The sequence below is a fragment of the Medicago sativa genome, chromosome 2 (assembly GCF_051527215.1).
Source record: "Medicago sativa cultivar Bolivia chromosome 2, Bolivia_mono, whole genome shotgun sequence".
Lineage (NCBI taxonomy): Eukaryota > Viridiplantae > Streptophyta > Magnoliopsida > Fabales > Fabaceae > Medicago > Medicago sativa.
This window is the reverse complement of record NC_140750.1, coordinates 71,344,830-71,369,172: the sequence shown is the minus strand read 5'-3', so window position 1 is coordinate 71,369,172 and position 24,343 is coordinate 71,344,830. Positions and strand designations below refer to the sequence as shown.

The 24,343-nt window shown below is 31.2% G+C and overlaps 2 long non-coding RNA genes and 1 pseudogene across 3 annotated transcripts; all 3 read left to right on the top strand.

Annotated features, from left to right (window-relative positions):
• The first annotated feature begins 384 nt into the window (after positions 1-384).
• Positions 385-3,659, top strand: LOC146950342 (E3 ubiquitin-protein ligase ATL4-like; annotated as a pseudogene).
• Positions 3,660-11,723: 8,064 nt separating this feature from the next.
• Positions 11,724-16,809, top strand: LOC146950341 (uncharacterized). The gene is made up of 4 exons (XR_015027501.1): positions 11,724-11,778; positions 11,927-12,048; positions 12,294-12,397; positions 16,565-16,809. It is a non-coding gene; the product is annotated as an uncharacterized LOC146950341 (long non-coding RNA).
• A 943-nt stretch (positions 16,810-17,752) lies between these two features.
• Positions 17,753-22,932, top strand: LOC146950340 (uncharacterized). Of its 2 annotated transcripts, XR_015027503.1 has the most exons (9): positions 17,764-18,015; positions 18,770-18,867; positions 18,949-19,019; positions 19,786-20,020; positions 20,437-20,577; positions 20,667-20,730; positions 21,024-21,121; positions 21,596-21,656; positions 22,581-22,932. It is a non-coding gene; the product is annotated as an uncharacterized LOC146950340 (long non-coding RNA). The 2 variants fall into 2 exon arrangements; XR_015027502.1 differs by lacking the exons at positions 18,949-19,019; positions 20,667-20,730 and having other exon boundaries at positions 17,753-18,015.
• The last annotated feature ends 1,411 nt before the right edge of the window (positions 22,933-24,343 follow it).

Below are 24,343 nucleotides of genomic sequence, written 5' to 3'. Positions count from 1 at the left end.
TTGTCTTGTCTATAGATATTACAGGAGTTTATAATGGGACAATGGTTTGACATTTTTTTGCAACCAGTTGAGCCTAGCTAAACCAATACAACTAATATATATCTTACAACATTTATTCATTTTATTCCTTCAAAAAAAAAAAACATTTATTCATTTTATGGATAGTGTGATGTATAGGATAATTTATTTTATGTACAAATGCTAATATTTGTATTTTATATGCTTAAATGACTACGTCGTAAAATCACAGTAGGCCTCGACTATATTGGGCCCGAGAAGTTTGATGACCATTGAGGGCGACCTTTAAGGAGGCGAATACTAGGTTGCTCGAGCTCAGAAAAAAGCTCATCTGAAACTAGGATCTGAGATATTTTAGCAGAAAAAATGGCGATCGTAATTTACGGTCCGTATATATTCCATTGGAAACTATCCTCCGATAGATATTGTTGTGGGGGGGGGGGGGGGGGGGGGGGGGGTTCCAGCTATTTTGGGGCGACTAAAAAGCAATTATCCAAGATGGATGGGAGGCATAAGGCTTTAGCCAAATATGTAGTTCTAAACTGAGATTTCTGTTTAGACTAGTGGGTAGTAATATATGTTAATTAGGGAAAATTAACGGTTCATATTTTATAAATTATTTATGTGTATTACTCTAAAGGATCTGACTCCCAGATAGTGGCCTTCCACACATTCAGAACATTAGTAGCAGGTTCCATCAAGATAGAACGAAACAGATTCAAGTTCAGTATTTTAAATTACAAAATAAAAATTCAAATTTGCTTTTTTTTAACCGTCTGATCTTGATCGAATGGTTATCAATATCCTAAAAGCGTGAATGTGTGATCCGGTGATTACAAGGAATTTAATTTTGTAAAACTTGTTGTATGTCAGATCTCAGTGAACAAGTTATGAGAGGGTGTAATTTTTGCTAGGGTTTAAATTGAAGATAAAACCATAGAATGCCTAAAGCAAGGGTATCAATTGAGTAATGATATTTTGACATCCATTTGATGACAACTTTGTTGACAACCTTGTTTTTCTCACTTTTTATTGGTCAAAAACAATGGAGAGAGAAAAAGGAAGAGAGAGGATAACAACATCATGTGAGTATGAGAGAGAAAGTTGTCCAAAAGTTGTCAAAAAGTGGTTGTCAAAATATCATTTCTCGTATCAATTACCTCGCCCTTAGGTCGGCCCTTCCATTATAAATATGCACTTTAGTCTTATAAAGTATGGATTCACTTTATATGTCAAATCTTTCTTTTTATTACATTGTCAAACTCAAACCTAAGAAAAGGAACTAAAAAGTAGTACTATATGTTAGTGCATTCTTTCACAATTAAGTTGTCCTAATCAATTAGAGTGTGATTTGCTAGCAATTCATGTCGTGTCTTGATTCTTGTCACAGCATTTACCACTTGTCAACTTGGAGTGTGTCTGTTCATTTCTATTCTAAATAAATGCATGTTTTCAAAATCTATGTAATTTTCATTTCATTAGAAGTCAAATGTTAATAGAAGATACAAGCTGCAAGTAGTAGTAACTGTGTAATGTCACCATAATCAAAAGGAACATATGCTTGGTTCGTATCCAATGCCATGTCTTGATTATTGTTGTATAATCCACATGCCAAGTTGGCACGTATAGTTGTTATATTCTTTTCAAATCGATCTTAAGATTTTTTTAAAATTGATTTTGATTTTAGACTAGATGGAGAGATTACGACGTAAAAGTAGATGTAAGAGATATTAGTGATTTCATTGTATGTTCGCATACACTAAAATGAATAAAATATTAAAATGGCGACATGCTATCAATATCATAGTAAATATATGATCAAGTAACGCAATTGAAGGCATTCTTGTTTTACAAGGATTCAATTCTTTTGAGGATTTTTTTAAAGTAGGGATGGCAAAAAAGTCTATACACATGTATCGGAAGATAAAATGTGATATTGACGGAACACACGGCTTCTATTTATTGATACTAGCAAAAAGATAGATACTCACATGCCTGTTTTTCCGCTCTATTCATTGCGACAATGTAACCGGCTTGTGAGGTGAGGATTGCCCCCAAAGGAAATCTGATAGCAGGTGGCCCAAAGGAACTTGAAGAGGCTCTGATACCATCTTAGAAAACGTGGTTGGGCCTAACACAACCCCACAAAACCGGCTTGTACGGTGAGGATTGCCCCCACTTATAAACACATTGTCAGGCCATGTCCTATCCGATATGGAACTCTTAACATAGATTATCAACGATATTTTATAGAAATTTTACGTGTAAATTACATACGATATTTTATATAAATTTTTTGATATAGATAAAAAATTATAAGTATAGATATTTTTTGACTTTCAAATGTAACAACTTAACAAACCCTATTTATAATTTGAGAAATGATATTTTGACAACCACTTTTTGACAACTTTTGGACAACTTTCTCTCTCATACTCACATGATGTTGTTATCCTCTCTCTTCCTTTTTCTCTCTCCAGTGTTTTTTACCAATAAAAAGTGAGAAAAACAAGGTTGTCAACAAAGTTGTCATCAAATGGATGTCAAAATATCATTACTCTTATAATTTTCAATGACAACAATAATATAACAAATATATTCTTAGAAAAAATAATATAACAAATATAATTAATTTTTTTATTTTTTTAATAACACCAATAATATAATATTATTATATAAAAATTTGTTTAAGGGTATAATTGGAATAAAAAAAATCAGTTCAAAATCTCCCCAAAACCCCCTATTTTCTTTATATATAGTATAGATTCTCTCAATATTATTTTTTTTCAATTGCTACCATTAAACCATCAAACATGAAAGAGAAAAAGAGTTATATAATTTTAAAGAATGATTGATGGTATGTAACAATTGATATTACATATTACAACATCCATACCAACGTAGTTATATTTATGAGACATATTTATCTCAATATACATATACAAATTAATATTTTTTTAAAATTAATTTGAACCCCCTGAGTCGGGGTGTCCTGGCTACGCCACTGCCGATAACAACAGCTTCCGTTTAGAGATAGACAACATCAGCAACCGCTGTGAAGCCACCGTAACTGACAATAACAATAACAATGTCGCCGGAGAAACTAACTAGAGGACTTACTCCGTTGGCGCGTTCGAGTATTTCGTCGACGAGGAAGCTGAGATTCCGTTTGGAAACACTAATCGGAGAATATTTTCCGGTGAAAAAGATGATGCGGCGATGCTTGCGGTGGAGGTGGAGACTTCGGTGGTTTCTGAGGCTAGTTTAATCGGTGAAGGTAACTGGTTGAAGGATCACGTTGATAGTCTTTCGAGAGTGATGTCGTTTCGAGGTTCTGGAAGATTCTTTACTGGAAGTAGTAGAAGAAACGATGTCGTAGCTGATGTTGGAGATTTTGATGTTGAAGCTAATGGTAATGGATTTGGTGAAGAGATTAGTGAGATGTTTAGGTGGATTTCAGGGGTTTAAGAATGGATTAACGATAATGATGTAATTAAGAAATATTTAGTAGGGTTTTCGATTTTATGAAAATATATTGAAACTGTGATTATCATTAGTACTTAGTACTATATGTTTGTTCAGAAAACAGAGGTTAAGCACATGTAACAGAGACATTATTGAACAAGTTTCAAATTGGTGAATATATTTTGCATGATTTTCAAAACAAAAAAAAAAATTGAGAAAAATTATGAGAATTTTTAAAAGGACATAATTCATTTAGGTCTCAGAAACATTAAAATAAAATAAACATGCTTTTTCAAACAAAAATAAATAATAAACGGATATTTCAATTCTTTAGTACTATCAAATATGTCTACCGAACTTTGATGGTAGAGAGGTCAAACCCAATTGAGTCTCCTACTCTCCGGACAGCACTTGGGTGACATAATGTCACCGAGACATTAAATCTGGGCCACACAACACACATTGTCATTTGCATCTGGGTCACATAACACATCCATGAGTACATTTGTGTGGCCCATATTTAATGTCACGGTGACATTATGTCACCCAAGTATTTTCCCTACTCTCCTAACTTTAACTTAGGGAGGAAGTGGACTAGTCCTCCAAGAATCCGTACTTTTCATTGGAAGATCTTAAGAAAACATCATCGTTGGATGTTGGATGCTGATGTTTGCCAATTGCCCTAGATGCTCTCAAGCGGTCAAGCCCCATAAACCATCGTGCTTAGAGATTGTGATGCGATGAAAAACTTGTGAGATAATTTTATATCTATGGATGATTAGAGGTGGAGCTCTATATTTAGCCTCGATTTACGGCTACAGATCGGTTTTTGTGAAAGAAAAAAAAAATACAATGTTTTCATACGTTAGTTTATAAGAACAAATTCTAGGGAGAAATTAAGCTTCAGATTGATGGGATTGACGGTAAACACCACTTGCATATAACACATCCATGAGTACATTTGTGTGGCCCATATTTAATGTCACGTTGACATTATGTCACCCAAGTATTTTCCCTACTCTCCTAACTTTAACTTAGGGAGGAAGTGGACTAGTCCTCCAAGAATCCGTACTTTTCATTGGAAGATCTTAAGAAAACATCATCGTTGGATGTTGGATGCTGATGTTTGCCAATTGCCCTAGATGCTCTCAAGCGGTCAAGCCCCATAAACCATCGTGCTTAGAGATTGTGATGCGATGAAAAACTTGTGAGATAATTTTATATCTATGGATGATTAGAGGTGGAGCTCTATATTTAGCCTCGATTTACGGCTACAGATCGGTTTTTGTGAAAGAAAAAAAAAATACAATGTTTTCATACGTTAGTTTATAAGAACAAATTCTAGGGAGAAATTAAGCTTCAGATTGATGGGATTGACGGTAAACACCACTTGCATACACGCAAGTAAAATACGTATTTGACCAAAGAAATTATATTTGTATAACTATTTTGTTACAATTTTTGGAGAACATTCTCTCTTATACTTGTATTGTGTTCTTACTCTTTCTTACTTTTTCTTTAGGTTGTTTTTTACCAATAAGAAGGAAAAAAAATAAAGTTGTCTTAAAATAGTTGTACAAATATCATTACTAATTTGATCTAGGGCGGAAATATTTGATTTCAACGGCCTAAAATATTTATTTAATTTTGATTTGGTCACTGTGAAATTCAACATATATTAAAAATATTTCCTTTCAAAATAAAAATATATATATTTGATTTTCTAATCTTTTTTGCTAATAATATTTGATTTCAAAATTACACAATACTCCTTTCGATCATTATTATAAACAAAAATTCATTATTTTGATTTTGAACTTTTTGGTGGTTTATTTTTTATGTATCTAATTTGATTAGGGCATATATATATATATATGATTTCAGCATAATTCAATTATCAACTACATATATTTTTTGCAATTGTTTTTGTGTTAACATTGAGTTCATAGGAGAAATGATCCTAATAATCAGGAGTTCGGCATGTTGGTATGTAAAATCTGACTAAGAATTGTTCTCACCAAAAATCGAATTTGGGTTCACCCGAACGATTTGTCAATCCCGATTTTATTAAATATATATTTATAATTTTGTTCATTTTACTTTGACAAAAATACAATTTTGATCTCTCAAAAAAAAATACAATTTTGATCCCACTGTTTTTCAAGAAAGATCAAAAAAAAATACAATTTTGATCCCACTGTTTTTCAAGAAAAAAGTTTTGGTTTCCAATGTAAAAACTGTTTTACAATTGTGAGTTATTAATGACGTGTCAGCGCTTATTAAACATTTGTTTGTTGGGATCGATTTAAGTTCTGCCACATCATTTATAAATATGCTGCATTTGACCCCAAATGAGTTTTGAGTGGAAAATTCAGAAAAAAGTGAAATCGACCCCAATTGTTTTTTATTGGTTATATGTAATATAATGTATGAGAACATAATATGATTTTGAGTCTAGTTTCATAGAAATTTGAATTTAAGTTTGGATTATTAAATTTTAAGATTTTATTATTATTTTAATTTTCTCGATGTTATTGAGTATATATTTATGAGAAGTGTTATTTGAACAACCATTTTTGTTAACAACTTGTGGGACAACCTAAATATACAAAGAAGTACGAGTATTTACACAAAAACCGAGAGAGAAAGTAAAAATATAATGAAAGAATGAGAGAGAAAATTGTCACAAAAGTTGTCAAAAAATGTTTGTTCAAATATCATTTTTCTATATTTATAGATTTGCCAATTATTAATTCTTTTTTGATTTTTCAATTGTTTTTATGTAATTTATAGTATAAGAACATGATATGGTTTTGAGTCTAGGTTCATAGAAGAAATTTAAAATTAAGTATGTATTCTTTTTTGTTACCATATTCCTTTTTTATTAGAGGAATGATATACTAACATCTAAATTTTGACAACTTTTTTACACCGTATTCTTAAAGCAATAAAATATTATTATTTTCTCTTCTTTTGCTTTGTTTCTTTACATTTCCGTTTGCTTTCTCTACCAAAAATTCACATGAAAAAAAAAATTGCAGATCGATTTTCTTCTCCTTATTTCCTTTCTCACCATCTTCACCGAGCCTTAACATAGCACCACCACCGCTTCTCCACCCCTCAGTTCAATCCAAACCACCGCTGACGACGACGGTGACGGTGATGACGACATTAAGGAAATCTGTGCGACGACGACGGTGATGGTGACGATGCCGGTGATTAGTTCGACGACGACGACGACGGTGATTAGGAAGAACGACACCGCCTATTAGGAAAATTTGTTCAAAATTGTACAACTTCAGCAATAGGTTGAGGGTGGCGAAGGAAGAACGACGCCGGTGATTATGAATTGTGCAAAAACTGTTTGGGCATTTAGCTTGATTGAAAATTCGATTGTGAAGAAGAGAAGAGGTCTATATCTAAATCTTGTGATTGGTTGTTGACAGGCTTCAAAAAGGAGTTAAAATACATGATGCAAGGACCCGTATATGATGTTTTGCTGGAAAAATTAGGAAAACTTATGATGTTTGGATGGTTTTGTATTTTAGAGCTTACTGTGTTATGTTATTGCTGCTGATATGGCTATAGTTTTGTGTAGGTAACATTGTTGAGCACTGATGCAGAAGTTTCTGTTATGGAAAGTATAAGAATTCTAAGAAAAAAATTGTACTATAAGATTCTTTTTTACTACTTTGGTAATCATGATTCTGTTATGCTGCAAAAATATCTATGAGCAACTTCTTGATGAGCTTTAACTGCTGCACTTTTTGTGCTATATTTGTTGACATGCTGAACTCATTGAAACAAATGTTGCACAGGTGGTTAAATGTCTTAGAAATTAAAACTAAGTTTCAGAAATTTCAAATGCCATCCTAGACTGTTTTGCTCTATTAGCAGAATTGGAAAAAGTTTATGTTTCTTTTGTTAGCAGGAAAGGGAATTTAGCAGCTCACACCCTAGTTGGTGTAGCATCCTCTGTTGGTAGTAAATCTTGGGTGGGAAATGTCCCTTACCAAATTAACCATATCATTTGTAATGACTTTGTTTTAACTTAATGAAAGTTGTCTTTACTGTCAAAAAAATAAAATAGAAGACAATTGATAACAAATATCAAATGGAAGAATGACTTGGTTAATTTGTCTATATACTATCCTTACATATTAAATCAGAACATAAAAAACATATTCTAAGCCATGACAATTGAACTTTGTTGACCTATATTTCATTCTCCACTGTGTACAATGTAACTATGAAACTCTGCTGTTGTAAAATCAGAAGTGAGCCAAGTAAAATCAAAAGTGAGCTGAATTTTACAAATATTCTCAACATTCAAAAGAGCATAAAAAACACAAACAAATCACTAAAGAATCACATTCATTGACCAAGTAGCATCCATTGACATTTAAACAGAATAATTTACATAAGATTATATATACATTTCACCAAAAAATCAACCATCTCTTTACGTATGGATGGCTCTAAAGTATATTTACAAGACAAGGGACACAAAATATCAACTATATATATATATATATGTATCACCAAAAAATCAACCCTGCCTTTCCACAAATTGTCACTGCCATCAACCATCCCTGATGAAGGCTCGCAACTTGCTTGTTCACCACTAAAGCTATCAACTCCATTAGCTTCACCATCAAAACCATCACAAACATCAAAATTGTTTGGACTATCCATAAACTTTCAATAATGAGTGCTAACCAAATCTGCACAGATTACCCTAATTAGATCCCTCATAAATTATGTCTGAAAAAATCATTTTCATCTCAATAACAACAAATTATGTCTCAAAAAATCATTTTCATGTCAATAACAACATTTAATTCTTCCCTAAAAAAAACAACATTTAATTCTTAAAAGGGAAGTGGGGCTATGATTTTTTTCCCAACCAATGTCATCATCAAAAGAAACTTCTAAATCCTATCTCTTTTTTCTTTTTGCTGAAAAAAAAATACCATCCCTAAATATATAGAAAAAGTCACAAAATTGGAATAAAGACATTGATCTATATACAATACTAACCTCTTGTAACAAAGTTAGACTTGAACATCTTCAACAAGTAACATCAACTAAAAAAAAATCAGTACATGAACATGGTTCTTCACTTGGAGCTTTTGGTGAAGAGAGTGGAAGATTGGTTAACAAATCTAGAGGGATGGGTTAAATGAAAGAAACCGTAAATGAGAGAGGAAGAATTTTTTTTTCTTTCTAAAATAATGAGAGAGGAAAGTGTTCATTGACATTAAAGAATAAAAAATGGGGAAAGCGGGAATATAGAGGGGCAAATTGGGGAGGGCGGGAACTTACTTAAAATAGAAAGAGAAAATAATAATTTTTTATTGCTCTAAGCATACGGTGTAAAGAAAGTTGTAAAAATTTGGATGTTAGTATATCATTCCTCTTTTTATTAGATAAAGTAAGAGTGAGAACATGCATTAAGGTGGCAATAGACATCATAGTTAAGTTGACACCCCTAGAACCACAAATCCTTCACAAGCACACTAAAAAATTTGTTACCATATTATTTGTATGATTTTTTTAAGAGACTAAAATGAACTATATTACCACATCAAAAGATTCTTCTTAGCATAAGACATGCCAGGAAGAACAGAGTTTATACAATAGATACAACGGTTACCAAACCGAGAAAAGCAACAAAAATAAACAGACAAGAAACAATTATCCAATGCCCAAAATAGTTAAGGTTTGTATGAAATGTTAAGGTTTTGTCGTGGATATATTTATGTTATGTGTCAACTAAATTTTATTATGTTTTCCTTATTTTAATCCATTGATTTTTGTAAGGGTTTAATACATAGAATTATCTTTTGTGAAGGAGAATCCATTGATCTTAGCGAGTATATATTATTATTTTTTGTAAATTTACTATGCGAGCCGAGTCTATTTTTATTGATTTAATAATACTAATAATAACAACTCTATGATATACTAAAAAAACCAAAAAATAAATAAAATTGACATATAGCAGAGGACCTTCCGACATCTTAATGCACTCTATTTAGATTACAAACCTGCTTTGCCAAGTTTGGCAAAAAAAACCAAATTATATTCTTTCTTTTTTTGGGTCTGAATTATTAATTGATATGCAACTAACATCATTCCATTTTTGAATTATAGACATATTTCCGTCTTGATTGAGTCCCTAAAAAATATAGAACTTAAGAACATGAGTGATGAGCCATTGGTTGCACCCAAAGAGCAAGAAAACACAAATGCGTGGCGTGGAGTATATTATAATGTTTTATACATAGGAAAGGTGAATCGTTGATGATGTTGATGCTCTATTCTTTTTTGCTTTTGTTTTTTTCCTGAAAACGTTACAAAGATGCTGTTCCTTCGAATATGTATCGTGATATACCAAACTTTTTACAGCTCGTCCTTCAACCAAAATGTTCCTCCGTACTTTCTTCATTTTTTTGTGTCTAGGTTCAATGAATGTGGGCAACACCTTTTCCTTCCTAGACCCCTTTATTTCTAATTGTATTAATTAATTGATAACTTAAAGGATTTGTTAAACAGACCCATTTGTTAAATTTTAGAAGAAATTGAACTCACTTTTCTTTTCGTATTATTCTCAATAGCACACTCCCAATTTAAGGTGAGTGGGATTTAGCAAAAGAGGCTAGTTTTACACTCTTTTCGGTTTTATTTACAATGGATATTTTGGTCAACAAAAGTTGACGTATTTAGTCCGAATTCTTAATCAAATACATCATCTTTTGTTGATTTAAATATTTTTTTTTTTATAAATAAATTAGAGAGAGTATATTTATTTGAATTAAAGTTTAAATTTGATTTGAAGATATTTTCATATATAGGATTTGATTGTCTTAAATAATAATATTTTTAGTGGAGAAAATCTATAAGAGATTTTTTTTTAGCGTACTCCCTTATTTTAATAGGTGTGTTTTTCAGATTGTTATTTTTTAGATTGTTTGTAAAGAAAATTTGCAATTCAAGAATATTCTTCGGAGGTAATTAGAATAGCATTTCAGAACACTTAAATTTGTGGGAATATTCTCTAAATTTACTAAAGAGCTAAAAATTCTAATAACTTTAGATTCTTGCCAGAAAACACATACATTTCTAGTATTTTGTAGATATTCACAAAAATAAAACTTTTATAAATTGAGAAAATATCACATCTACACTTCCCGTTGTTCTAATTAAATGACACAGACGTCCTCGTAAGCTTAGTTCAGTTGATATGGACAATGCATGATATATGCAAGATCATATGGACAATGCATGATATATGCAAGGTCCGGGGTTCGAACCCCGGGCACCACAAAAAAAAATATTAAATGACACACACGTCTTCTATTTTTTGTTTTAGTTGATAAATTAGAGAAAAAAAATCACCTCTTCTATTTTTATATAGGTGTATATATGGAAGAAATATATGTATTTTAAGGATACGTTAAAAGAGTAAATATGAAAGTTCTTTTTGACGAAATTCAATACTTTTTTAACATCTATAAAAATTTAATATATTATACTCCAATAATTATGAAACGTTTAAATTACACTTCACTCTCATTTTATGTTAAAATATATATGTCTTCCTTTGTGAGTTAATTATATAGAGTAAGTTTTACTTTTTTCCTCTCAGAAATATTTGAATTATATTCTTCTTGTTTAAAAATTAAATTTGCATTACTCTTTAATCTTTCTTAACATAAATAAAAAATTATGATAGAAAATAGAAATTAGCTTTTTATTTTTTGTTTTAGTGATAACAATTAACTTTAAGCCACCATAAAACTTAAGATAACTTTATTTGAGAAATCAATTTTTATTTCTTTATAATTTTAAATGTCAATGATAATTAACTTTAAACATTAATTTATTATTAATGTTATGATTTTTTTAGAGGATTATTAATGTTATGGTTCTAGAGTATAAAAGTCAATTTTAAATAGAATTTTTTTATCTGCTTTAGTAATTTTCTCTAGATTCTATTTATAAGGTTTGAAACTATATGTTAATGATATCATGAATAAAAAATAGAGAAAAGATTCTACCAAAAAAATTGAAAAGATTATACATTAGAAGTTTGATTATATTGAAATGAATAGATTATTTGTCACACTTGAGGTGTTAGATCATTGATAATTAACGACTTGCATTGTAACCTCAAAGTTCTGCGTTTGAATTCTTTTAAAGAAAGAGAGTATAACTTTCATGAGAGAGAAGTGAAATAATATTTTCTCATAAGAGGAGAGATTAATGCAATGTAAGCATCTCTTAATCAAGGTTCGTTTAATTTACTCAAAAATAATTCTAATACTTTACATATAATATTTTTTGTTAATAAAGTGTATTATTTTGTTTTGTATTTTTGGACCATATATGGTTATTCATTTCTTATTTAAGCCCTAAAGTCTCTTCTGTGTATAATAAGGTAAAGAGAATAGAGGCAAAGAGATCCCAATGGGACAAGTGGCCACTGCTTTGTTTCTACACTCATAAACTTTAGTTGCTCTGTTGCTACATCTTCACCTACTTCATTCTCCTAATTCACTGGTATGTTTCTCTGTTCTTGTTCATTGTTCTATGATTCATTTAATTGCTTCATTATTTTCTAAACTTACAAATTAAAGGAACTTTCTTTTCTAGGCCACTTCTTTCATGATCTCAACTCTAAAATATCTCTAGAACAACCAAAGTCACACAATTTTATTTGATGATTTAAATGGATTTGGTTTAGGTATTGTTCATAGAGAGTCTTTAATTATAGAAATTAATGCTGAAATTTAACATCTTTGAAGGAAATATTAGCTGGGTTTCGAGTATCAAAGTGCAGTGTCCCTTCCATATATTGATCTCAAGCCATCACAACTATATCAAGGGACCTAATTTCTGTTGATTTCAGGTACATTTATGCTACTTTTAATTTGATTCTATGAATATTCTTCTTCACATGCCAAAGATCAAAGTTATATCATTTTTTTATTTAATAAATGAGATCAAAACATTTTTGTGTTTGTTGATTAAAAAAAATTGTGTTTGTGTTTGTTTTCATTTAACTAACTAATTTGTTATTTGATTAATTAATATGTTTGATGTGGTGAAATAAAGTTGCTAATAAACCAAGATATAGTCTCACATGGTATTTAGTTGATAGATCTATGAAAAACCCAAAACTTGTCATAATCTTAACGTTGGTGGGTTTGTGGATTTTATGTACGGAAATGTCATTGACTAATGTTTTGAAGTTATTAAGTCTTGAAGTCTGATTTATTCATAAAATTAGCCAATGAAAAGGGAGGAGGACATACATGTTCTAACATAAGAGGTTGAAATTAAATAAAATATTGAGCGAATCACATAGGTGAACCTCAACGCTTCCTTATTTAGTACAGTAAGTTTTTTTATTTTGATAAAGACCTTTATATGGTAGTAAGTTAGAAGAGAATGAAAATCAAACAATATATATTTTAAGTTTGGTAAATTAGATTTTAAAGGCAGTTTAGATTATTAGTCTTATGATTTTTTGTCCAACTGTTGTGACTGACTGAATGCACTGACCGTGTATTGTGGACTGGTTCATGGTCCAAGCCATTGAATCAATGATTTTTCTTTTAATTTTTTTAAAATTTCTCAATCCGACCCCAAAAATTCAAGGATATTGAGGGCACGTTTTCGATAGTGTATTTTGATAGATTTGAACATATAGGTGGCGGATTGAGAAACTATCATAATTTTTTACCTCAAAAGTAATTTTGCTCATTACCATCACTTTTTCATGGATAAACATCGTTTCAATTTCTCAAAAGTTTTTTTTTTTTTTTTAAAGATATTGTGGAGTTTTATTTAGAGAGATGGATATGCACAAAAGATTTGTGGGATCCATATTTAAAAATAATTAAAAAAATGGGTCCACAAAAGTTCTGTATTTGTCATTTTCTCTGATAAATGAAGAAGATCTCAACTCATTTTTCTTCAATTTTTAAATTGTGGTAGTTTAAACATTTTAGTTTTGTTTCAATACTCAGGGTTTTGACTATGCCCTTCGATTTTTCTGTAAGTTAAAAATATGTGTTAAAATAAAGGGAGAAAAAGTTTATGAACATAGATCAAACCCAGAAAAATTAAAAGAAGACAATATGTAGAGGAAATAATAATGATGTTGTAGTGAATTTGAACCTTTATGGAAGACAATATGTAGAGAAAATAACAATGGAAAACAACAACCATATAGTTCAAGCAACAACATTCAATCAAGAACAAACCTAACAACATAAGTGTATTGTAAATCCACATTCAAAACAACGAAAAAAAATAAAGTACTAGAACAAACACACCAAGATTGTTCATCCAGACTGTCCCAAATTGACCTACGTATGGATTAGAGAGAAACTATCTATTTTTCTATCAAGGAGTCTTTACAACAGATACAAATAAGTTACAAAAAATCAACTTAAACAAAAAACTATAGGGTTTAATCATGTGTGTTCCTTCTCTCAACCTACTAGAAGATCTTTCAAGAAGATAGGAGGGAAATTTTGACTCTTCTAATGAAATCTCTCTACCCAAGGTGTTTAGAATATGTTTTTCATCCATAATTCTCATCCAAAAGCTCTCAACCCTAGCCCTTAACCCTTAAGTTTCCCTAAAAGTTACATCTTTTAGTGATTTTGTCTCTTATTCACGAACCCTACAAGAAGTACTCAACATAAGAGCCATACTTATCTCTTTGTGCTTGCTCTTCTTGCCTCTTGTTCTTGAACCCTATCAACACTCCCAAAAACCACTCAACACTAGATCCATGCTCCTCTCTTTGTCTAACCTCTTGTTTTTGAACCCTAGCCACAACAATTAAAGATACCAACCCTTAGACTTTAAGTTTTCCAAGGATCCCCATTTTTGACACTTTTAAACAATGAGGTAAAAATATAAATTTATAAGATATTTACATATAGATTAAACTTCCCCCGTTTTTAATTCAATATTTCACGATAATTCTCCTTCTTAAGTTCAAAACAACGATGATGCCAATTTAACAATCAACCACATTGATGATTTTTCTTGCATTCAACTACACTTTTTAGTTCCACAAGATTCATCATTACCTCTTTAACCCTCACAATGCCTTCCATATCCAACTATCATAGACTCTTTTAGGTTGCTCCACAAGTTATAGTGTAGCCTCTTCAACCCCTAGAAAGTTGGTATGTATTCAATGTGTAGGAACATTTCTAAAATAACAGTATTTTTTTTTTCAAAAATTAATAATAAATGTATCTAATAATTTAAAATAAAACATATTTTAAGTTTGGTAAATTAGATTTTAACAAATGCAACTCAAAACTCAACTGATTTGGTTTTTCTGTTTTTGTCCAACCAACATCAGTCGTCGTTACCGTTTAGTAATACGATCCATCTTTGAACTTGTTCGTTAGAAATACAATTTCTTTTTTAGCTAGCACCACATTCGTCCATAGCTTTCTTGTTTCTAATATCAAGGAATATTTTTCTTATACTGGATTATTAAGTGATGGATGTTGAGAATCGCAAATGTTAAGAATTTGAAATGGATTTCGATAAAAATGTCACATGGTCAAGAGTACATTAATAAAAAAAAATTTGTTGACATTGCGTCTCTTATGGGAAATGGGTCCTACTACTCAAGAGTTTGACGCTGAGAGATAAGTAAAGTCTGATAAATAACTTTTTTTTTTTCAGAATCAAACTCGAAGTAGTTTGAACGATTCGTGCTTAGATATTTAATTTTTTTTGTTCAAATGAGGTTTTTTTATATTGAGATATTTTTTTAATAAAACAATTACTCCACCCATTCTTAAAATTTGATAGTGTAAGGTATTATCACATAGATAAAAGAATATCGATTGATTGATTTATTATTTTTGTCCCTAAATATATGTCATATTTAGAAGAAAAAAAATCTTAATACATGTTTGACGTTTTTATAAAATAATTTCTTCTTTTTGAGTCCTTAAAGAGTGACCCGGGGACACTCTTAACAAGACCCTTTTCTTAAACATTATAATAAGGCAAATGTTAACTTGTGCCGTCAATGACATATGTTAAGGAACTCATTATAAAAATATACATATTAAAAGTCGTGCAGTCAACTTCTTAAAAGTTAAAATATTATGTTTTCCAGTGTAAAGTTACTCTTTTTGAGTTCCTTAACACGTGCCTTTAGGGCACAAGTTAACATGACCCTTATAATAAAGAAGATTATGATTCTCTACTTTTGAGACCTAGGCCAATCATCCTTATAATTATCAACGATTTTCAAATACTAGTCCTTGAGTTAGTATGTGTGGAGCATGAGTCTAGCCTTGTTTGTCCATCAGCAGCTAACAACAAAAAGCAAAAGAAGCAAACAAATAGACAAGTTTCACCAAAAAGCACAAGTAGTGAGCACATACAAACTCGCTCAAAAAAGGGTGTAGTGAAAAGTAATCCCAAATATTTGTGATTAGAGGAATAGGATGGTTTGATACTCTAAGATTCCACTTAACTGCTGTTGTGTCTGTTTAGATTTCTTTAGGGTATGCTTGCAGTCATTTGCTTTTTTGGCAGGCACCTCTTTGCTTTTTGTTGCTTTAGGACAGCCTTAGGCTTCCCTTCTTTCTTGTGTAAATAGGTTCAAGCCTTAATTCTGGTTTGCATTTTATTTTCATTGCCTTGATAAAAAAAAATAGTGGACCACCTATCAAAAGGGTTCATCTTAGAACTTGTCTCCTAGTGGAGGTAGTCTTTATTGATTTTGACACCTTACCTTTGATTATTGGTCATTAGCATGCTCTTGACCCGTCGGAATGATAAAATATAGTTTACAATTCTCAAGCTTGCCAATGAACTAAAAGATTTTCAACTATACTCTGTCAAAAAAAAAAAAAATCAACTATACATAGATATAAATATAAAAATACCACAAAAAAAAGATATAAATATAAAAAGAAACAAGGTGGATTCATTGTAATAATTTATCAATGCCTCATTAAAGAATTTGGCAAAGCTAAGATCCTACAGACTAATTAATCTGTTTGTCAATAATTTCAACTAGGAATGTGCATCTGGGCTTGTGCAGTGGAGATAGCACCGTGATGGGCCTTGGGCCCAATCTATGAAGCCTTTCATGCAAGTAGTGTAGTGTTTTTGCTTACAAAAATGTTTCAATTAAATGGTGTTCATCAATATGGAGCAGCTGCATACAAAGAAACTATCAACCATTGCTTAATTTCTCTAAGCACAAGGACTATAGAATATTATATGTTGCTCCTCTATGCATCTTGGTGTTGCTTCTTCAAGGTAAATATATATTGGTTGGTAAATGCACATCAACTACACGTATATTATGAGCTTCTAGTCCTATTTATTTTTCATGATACCTGTTTATTATAGATTCCATTTTCTCTCTCTCACAATTGTTTACTGCACGAGTCTTTCATCTCATTGCTAGCAATATAAAATGAACACAAAATTTAAAAAAATTGAAACTGAAAATGTTACATTTTTCTACTTACACAGGTTGTGATGGATAACTGTGGGAGCATATATCAAATTTCATTGATGGCTTTTTATAAAGCTCATCAATGAAAATGGTCCGAATCAATTAAACCAAGATACCCTCTTGTACAGTCCAAGGATATAAACCTACCAAATGTGTATTTGGTGAGGTCCTATTTTCTTGTGCTGAAGAGAGTTCCCCTTGACAACTTCAAATTTGACTTTGTTTTCTTTTTGTATTTGCTGAATTAATCAAAATTGTTGACCAGTCCACTTGGTCACGGCTTTAGTTTAATTTTGTACTTCATCATTGTAATAGTACTTATTATGAGTTTTACCTTCCAGAAGGTTCTTTGGAACAGAATGTAATAAATTTAATATTGATGTTTAATTATTGCTGTGATAGATTATATATCTTGGTGTTGTGATAAAGTTTGAATTTGAATTTCTTACTTGATCACTTAAAACATGATGTTTTTTCTTGACAAACACTACTAGAAAATATACATTTGACATCAGACTTTTCACATCAGTGGACAAATAACTGAGGGGAGAGGTACACGGTGGCATTTTCACATCAGTGGACAAAATAACTGAAGGAAAAGATAATTATGAAAAGAGGTTTAACATCAGGGGAGCTTATACTTGAAGGGAAAAATTAAACGCGGTGGCAGTTTTGTAATATTGATGAAGTTTGCATCTTACTCCAAGGGGAAAACACGTATACCTATACAGTCCACATCTCATATCCACTCCGCTCTTCTCATTTCACGTTATCTCTCTGTCTTCCAACACAAACCCTTAAAACTTAAATTCCCAAACTCACCATCAATTCCATCTCATCATCACCCAAATTCCTTCAATTCCCGCTCACCACCATCGATTCATCATCGTTTTGCTCGCTTCACCACTGTTTCTTGATTCACTTCGAAACCCTTTTTCTCTTTCTCTCCATTTCTAGGGTTTTTACTCTCTGCTCCAATCTTCCCTGATCTAGATGGCGCAAAGGTAAAACTTCTTACTCCTTCATCATTTGAAATTTCTACAACGAAATTGATTTTTATTTTTTATATTTTTTTTCCATTTTTCTGTTTCGTTGTTTATTGTTCTAATGAGCTAGATTTAGAAATTGGGTTGTTTAAAATCGATTTTTTTTAATTTATTTATTAATATGTTACTAGGGTTAAGGAATCTGGAATAGAAAAGAAAAAATCTTTGGGTGTTGGTGGCGGTCATATGAGTTTATTAATATTTATTTAATTTATTTATTATTTTCTCACCGATTCTCAAAAAACCTTTCTCTTCTCTCTCACCTGTGAGTTTCTTCTTCCAATTGTAGATCCAATTTTGTGATTTAAATTGATTCACTTGTTAAATATAGATTTGTGATAATGTGTTTATTTTTCGATTAATTTTTGTCCTTTGATTTCGATAAATCCTGTTTTCTTCATCCCTTCAGTGTTTCGATTTCTCTCTGTTCCTCTCTGAACAATAATTCATATTTGTTCCTTTTTGGTCCTTCCCAATTATTAAGAACCCAAATTTTCCCTTCGTTCTCAACACTAGATCCGTCTATCTCAATGTGAACACCAGCTTTGTTTGGTTAAAGAAAAGGTTTTAATATGATTTCACATCTTTGTTAATGATTATTGTTGAACTATCTCTCTGTCATTTTTTGCTTTTTAGCTTTGTTTTTGTTTTTTATTTTCAAAATCTGACTGTGTGCATCTTTTGTTTGTTATCACTCAAAAATAATGGATAGGAAGATCAATCGAGATACGAAGGATTAATTCAAAGTTCAATGTTCCCCTGTTTTCTTCGTCGCGGTGCCTTTGAGGTCTGACATTCCTTGTCGACAAGGTATGTTTTCCTGTTCTATGGAGTAGAATAATTTTTTAGTGGATAATTGATAAATGAAACCTTCTGTTTTTTATTTTTTAGCTTTCACATAAAACATTGTATGCTTCAAGACAAAGTTGACAAGTAATTTTTCCGTGGACTACACGAATGAGGTATTTTTAGTTTAGCATAAAAGTAATCAATAATATATATTAAGAAAAAACATTGGTATGAGTTAGCATCTTAGTTACAAGAAAAAACATTTGGTTCTTTTTTTGTTGATATTGTTGTAGTTATGATTATTCTTTTGTTATGATGGACTTAGTTTTGCGTGTTTTTTGTTAATTATTTTGATGGAAATTTTAGAGATTGATAAACCTGTTATGTTGCTATAGTGATCATTGTAGCCTTATAATCATAGAAAAGGAAGAACCATATATTGACTTGAAACATAGGATGCAATCTTTTTTGATTGGTGTTTGTTATTTATTTTCTAATTTATTGGTGGATTCTAGGGTGAGGGTCCAATTAAGTCCCTCACCGGTGGATCACTTAAAAATTACCGTTAGATTTAATCAATGGTTTAGATCTGTTGAAAACAAAGATGAGAACATCAATACATTTACGCACACTATATTGTCCTCTCTTCCTCGTCATTTTTTTTTTGTTTGAGTGTCCCAATTTTTTTTTTAAGAAGCATATCTCTTCACCCACGCCCTTCATCGTACTGAAATTTTGCAGAATATACTTCTAGGCTCTAGCAAATGAAAAACTTGTCACAAAATAATTTCTTTGTTCACTCATATGCTTCTTTTTGTTGTCTAATCAGAGTTTTCGGGTTTAGACTTACATATCTGTTCGCTTGTATTTATATTGCTTGTAATCTTATTCTTTTTGGTTGGATCCCCATTTGTCTAAAGTCAAAGTTTTTTGTTACAGGGAGATGGTTGTTTGGGCTATATCAAATTTTTGATGCTCACTTCACAAATTTCACTGGTGGAGTTGAACTATCAAAAATTGTGTCTGTTTGCATGAAGAGGATCATGGGATTCTCTGGAAGCATCAAGACTGGAGAACTGGCTTAGCAGAACTCTGGAGGTCTAGAGGACTTTCGGTTTCTTTTGTATGCACAGTGGCCAATTATGAGTATGCATTTTTTTGGCACTTTTATCAGGTAAGTTGGGCATCATCCTTTTAAGATATAGATATTTTGAAATCAATGACTTTTTGAATTGATATGGTTTCAGATATGCATAGCTTCACCAATATCCAGTCTCTGAACATCCTTTAAATTATTGAGAGACTTTAAATCTATATGCCCCTGTAGTTACCTTGTTAATTTTTGCTTAAAGATACTGTGAGCATTAAAATTTTCTTCTCTAAGTTATGCTATAATGTTGCTTTTGCTACTATGTCTCTATGTTGCCAACTTTTCTACTGTATTTTGAACATTGAAATAACTGTGATGGCTATTTTAATTTTGCATATGAACATCATCTATTGTGCCCATGCCCAATAAATATACATATTGGTTAATGCGTCGTAATTATTTCTGAGTGCACATTTTTGCTCTCTCAATATGGTTGGTAGGTTGTGGAGGTCAATATGAAAGTTGAAGAACCTGGTGAGAAAAATACTCACAATAATGCATTCTATGCCGAAGAGACTTTTCTCAGGTCTGAATTGGAAGCAATGCGTGATTGCAATCCTTTGGCTGCTCGACATTGGATTGTAAGTCTTCTCAGATCTTTACACGCAGCTTCTGACTAAAGACTTTTATAATTTAATACTCTGTCAAACTGTTGAATTCTTATATGCAGTGACACTTTGGACCGGTGTCCGAGACACATCGCTGTCGACACCAACACGACACCATTACACGTGGTTACGTTCAACCACTTTCAATTTATTAAATTACTACAGATCGTGTCTTGTTTCCATGTTAATATTCGTATTTCATAGATCAAGAATCCCAAATAAATGTCTTTCATACTCATCATTGAAATTTTTGCACTAGATTTTTTCTCCTGAAGATACTTACCATGGTTCGGTACCTTGTTTTGGACTTTGCTTTTAACATGGAAGTTTAGAGATTTATAAATTGTGTTATAACTTATAAACCATGGTTCTAACAGATTTTGACTCCTTGAGTTATGTCTTTGATAACAATCCTTTAGGTAAGGAACACAAGAATTGGCAATAAAACTAGATAATTGACAAGAAGGTACAACACACATACAATGAGCATGTTGAGTATAAGCTTGTTCTGCAGAAGGTACAATCTGTTCTCTACTTATGCCACAAACTATTATGTGTCTTTTATGTGACTTTTCAAGATGTATTTTATTGAAAATAACAGAAAAAAGAGTAAATTGATGGCTTTTCTTTATATTGCTATTTCTAGGGGTTATTCTACTAGATGAGGTTATTCTACATATTTATGCTTAATTAATCTGTTCTTTATATTTCTTTATACTTGAGAACAGATTTCACACGCTAACTAGATGAGGTTATTCTACATATTTATGCTTAATTAACATCTTAATAATGTATAATGTGTTAAACCAACTTAGGCCAATATTACTGATCCGCAAATCACATTTGAGAACTACACTGTCCAGCACAATGTTAAGAATCATTTTCTCTTATACGAACTATTAAGTAATACCAAAGAATTCTTAAGGACAAAAAAGTAATACTAAAGAATTTTGGCCTACTATCACTCACTTCTACACATTTGATGTAGCAGATATGCAGAAAATGATCATGGAAAATGTAGACATGGAAATTTGGAGGAACGTTCACTAAAGGTATGGAACCATCATGACTGCTATATTTTAAAATTTTAATGTAATAGCAATATTATCAAGTATCAACTGTTTGATCATCATCTGTTATATGCTATGAAGCAGAACTCCAACATGCACACCTGACATGACATGGATACGGACACATCGACACTTCGACACTGTTAATGTAAAAAACTTTGGACACCGACACCAATACACACATATTGATTTAATTTATAATAATTAAATAAAATATTAATATGATTATTTATAAACTTTGGACACCGACACCAATACACACATATTCATTATTTTTGTTGCTTGAGAGTTGTGTGCAGTGATTTGAAGTGCATTGGTTTTAGTGTTGTGTTTGAAGTGGAAGTTCAATTCTAAGATTGGAATTGGCTTTTGCAATTATTGATTTTTTAGAAGTTCAATGTATGTTTATGTTTGTGTTTGTGATATCTGAGATTATGAACTAGGAAATAAAAGCAACGGTGGTATAATTTTGATTTGGTGAGATATAGAAAACCATAAGTGAGTAGAGTATTTTTTGTTTTGTGGCTTGTAAAATTTATTTTCAGGATTGTTTCTTTGTTGTTGAATTCAAATCTTGACTTAAGATTGTTGTCTTTGAGTTGGAGGCTCAATTTTAATTTGAATTGGCTTTTGCAGTCATTGATTTTATTGTAAATCCAGTATATGTGTGTGCCTGTGTTTGTGATAACTCAAATTAGAACCGGTAAATAAGAGCAATGTCTTGTAATCGTAATTTGGAGAGACATGGTCTTTGTTGTTGACTGCAGATCTTGACTTAAGAGTTTTGTTTTATGTTTTAATTTTTTTGTTGTTGTCATTGTACTTGTTTTTTAGAAGTTAAATAAATGGTGGTTTTAGTAGCCCTTAGTGTTGAGTTTGATTAGTTGTCTTCTTGTTTTATTTCAGACGATAGTTGGCAGGGATGTCAGTGACGACACTTATGGATCTCAATACTATTCCTGCAACTGAGAGGAAGAGTGAGGGCTCTGATAAGGTGTGTTTGACCAAGCCACGTGTTAACAGTGTTAATTAAGATATTAAAGAATGTCAAAAGAGAAAAAATAGTTCCTCTTTGGTTTCCCAACATGTTAATGGAAATCAGGTTGTGGCTGCTTATTCTTTTGTAGAGATTGGAACTGTAGAAATAGAATACTTGAATTTCAAAATTATGATATTTGCTGACATTTGTGATATGAACTCATTAGGAGTATGCATTTGTGAGTGTGTATATAAGAAAATTTTCTTGTTTTTCATTGAATTTATTATGTTATCTTGTTATATGAATTTTGTCGCATCAGGAAAGTGAACTCAATGAATATAAATTTACATTTTTTTAAAAAAATCGGATTTCACATCGGGCTCAATTAAAGCTGATGTAGAATATGTAGATTTCACTTCGGGGATGTCAAATCTGCCGTTGTGAAATACATGTACATATTTGGAAAAAAAAGCAGTTTCGCTTCAGTTGGATCAAAAACCGATGTGGAAAACGGCTTTTCACAACGGTTCCGTACCCGATGTTAAATGTTACAGACATACAACATCACCTTTAGTTACATCGGTTGGGACCCGATGTGAAATGTCAATTTCCACTGATGTGAAATGTCATTTCTGTAGTAGTGAAAATTACACATATAATCCTTTAAATTTTACCTTTATTTTTGATTGGTCCTTTAAGTGTTATTTTTTCTGAATTGATCCTTTATGAGACATTTGTTTGCATTGTTAGCCTTTAAATTATGCTCTTGGTGCACTGTAGTCTTTTATATTATATTTTGTGACTATGAATCATAAGTTTTGTCGCATAATTAGAGATGAGGAACATTCAAGTGTTCGTTCATCACGCCTCACACAACGATAAATAACTCATTGTTTTAGGTTTGTAAGTTTTAACTATTCTTGTAAAATGAAGGCATTTTGTGAACAATAAGATACATCGGTTTTAAAGTTTTTGAATTTGAGAATTTAAATTTAAACAAGAAAAAGTGAAAGGAGAAATGATATGAACTCATCTGACATGTCCATGTAAGTTTCATCAATATTAAATGTCACATATGCTTTAATTCATTGAAACTTGTTAAAAAAGCTAGTGGTGAAAGTATAATGAAACATAAATGATCAATTTAAATAAATGAAAACTTAAAGGATCAATTTAGAAAAAGGTCAGCTTAAATGATTGCGAGTGTAATTTTACCTATTTTTTGGATTTTTTTTTTGGAATATTGGGTTTTGTTTTCTGTGGGTTGGTATTTCATTTGTTAGTTTCCTTTTCTCAGATCTTACAACATTGAAAGTTGCAGCAGAGTTTAGATCTTGATAAAACTATTTTTTATAGTAAAGAAAAAGAAAGAAAACAATTCTTACATTGCAATTGGTTATTTTCACCTTGACGTATGTTGTAAAATAATCTCCACTAAAAACTAATGTAGAGATCTACCGATCAATCAAATTACACCTCCACAGTTTTCTTGTTGCAGCTATGTTGCGCAATGTCGTGCATCCACTTGACATTCTTAATTGTTTTAGAGATTATGCTAACATAGTAACTAACAATTAATTTGTTTTTTTTTTTGTTAAAACAAACCTTGTTCATAGGATCTTCAAACGTAAAAAGAATTAGATTATCATCAATTATAATTCCACTTTAATCACTAGCTTATAGTAGCATT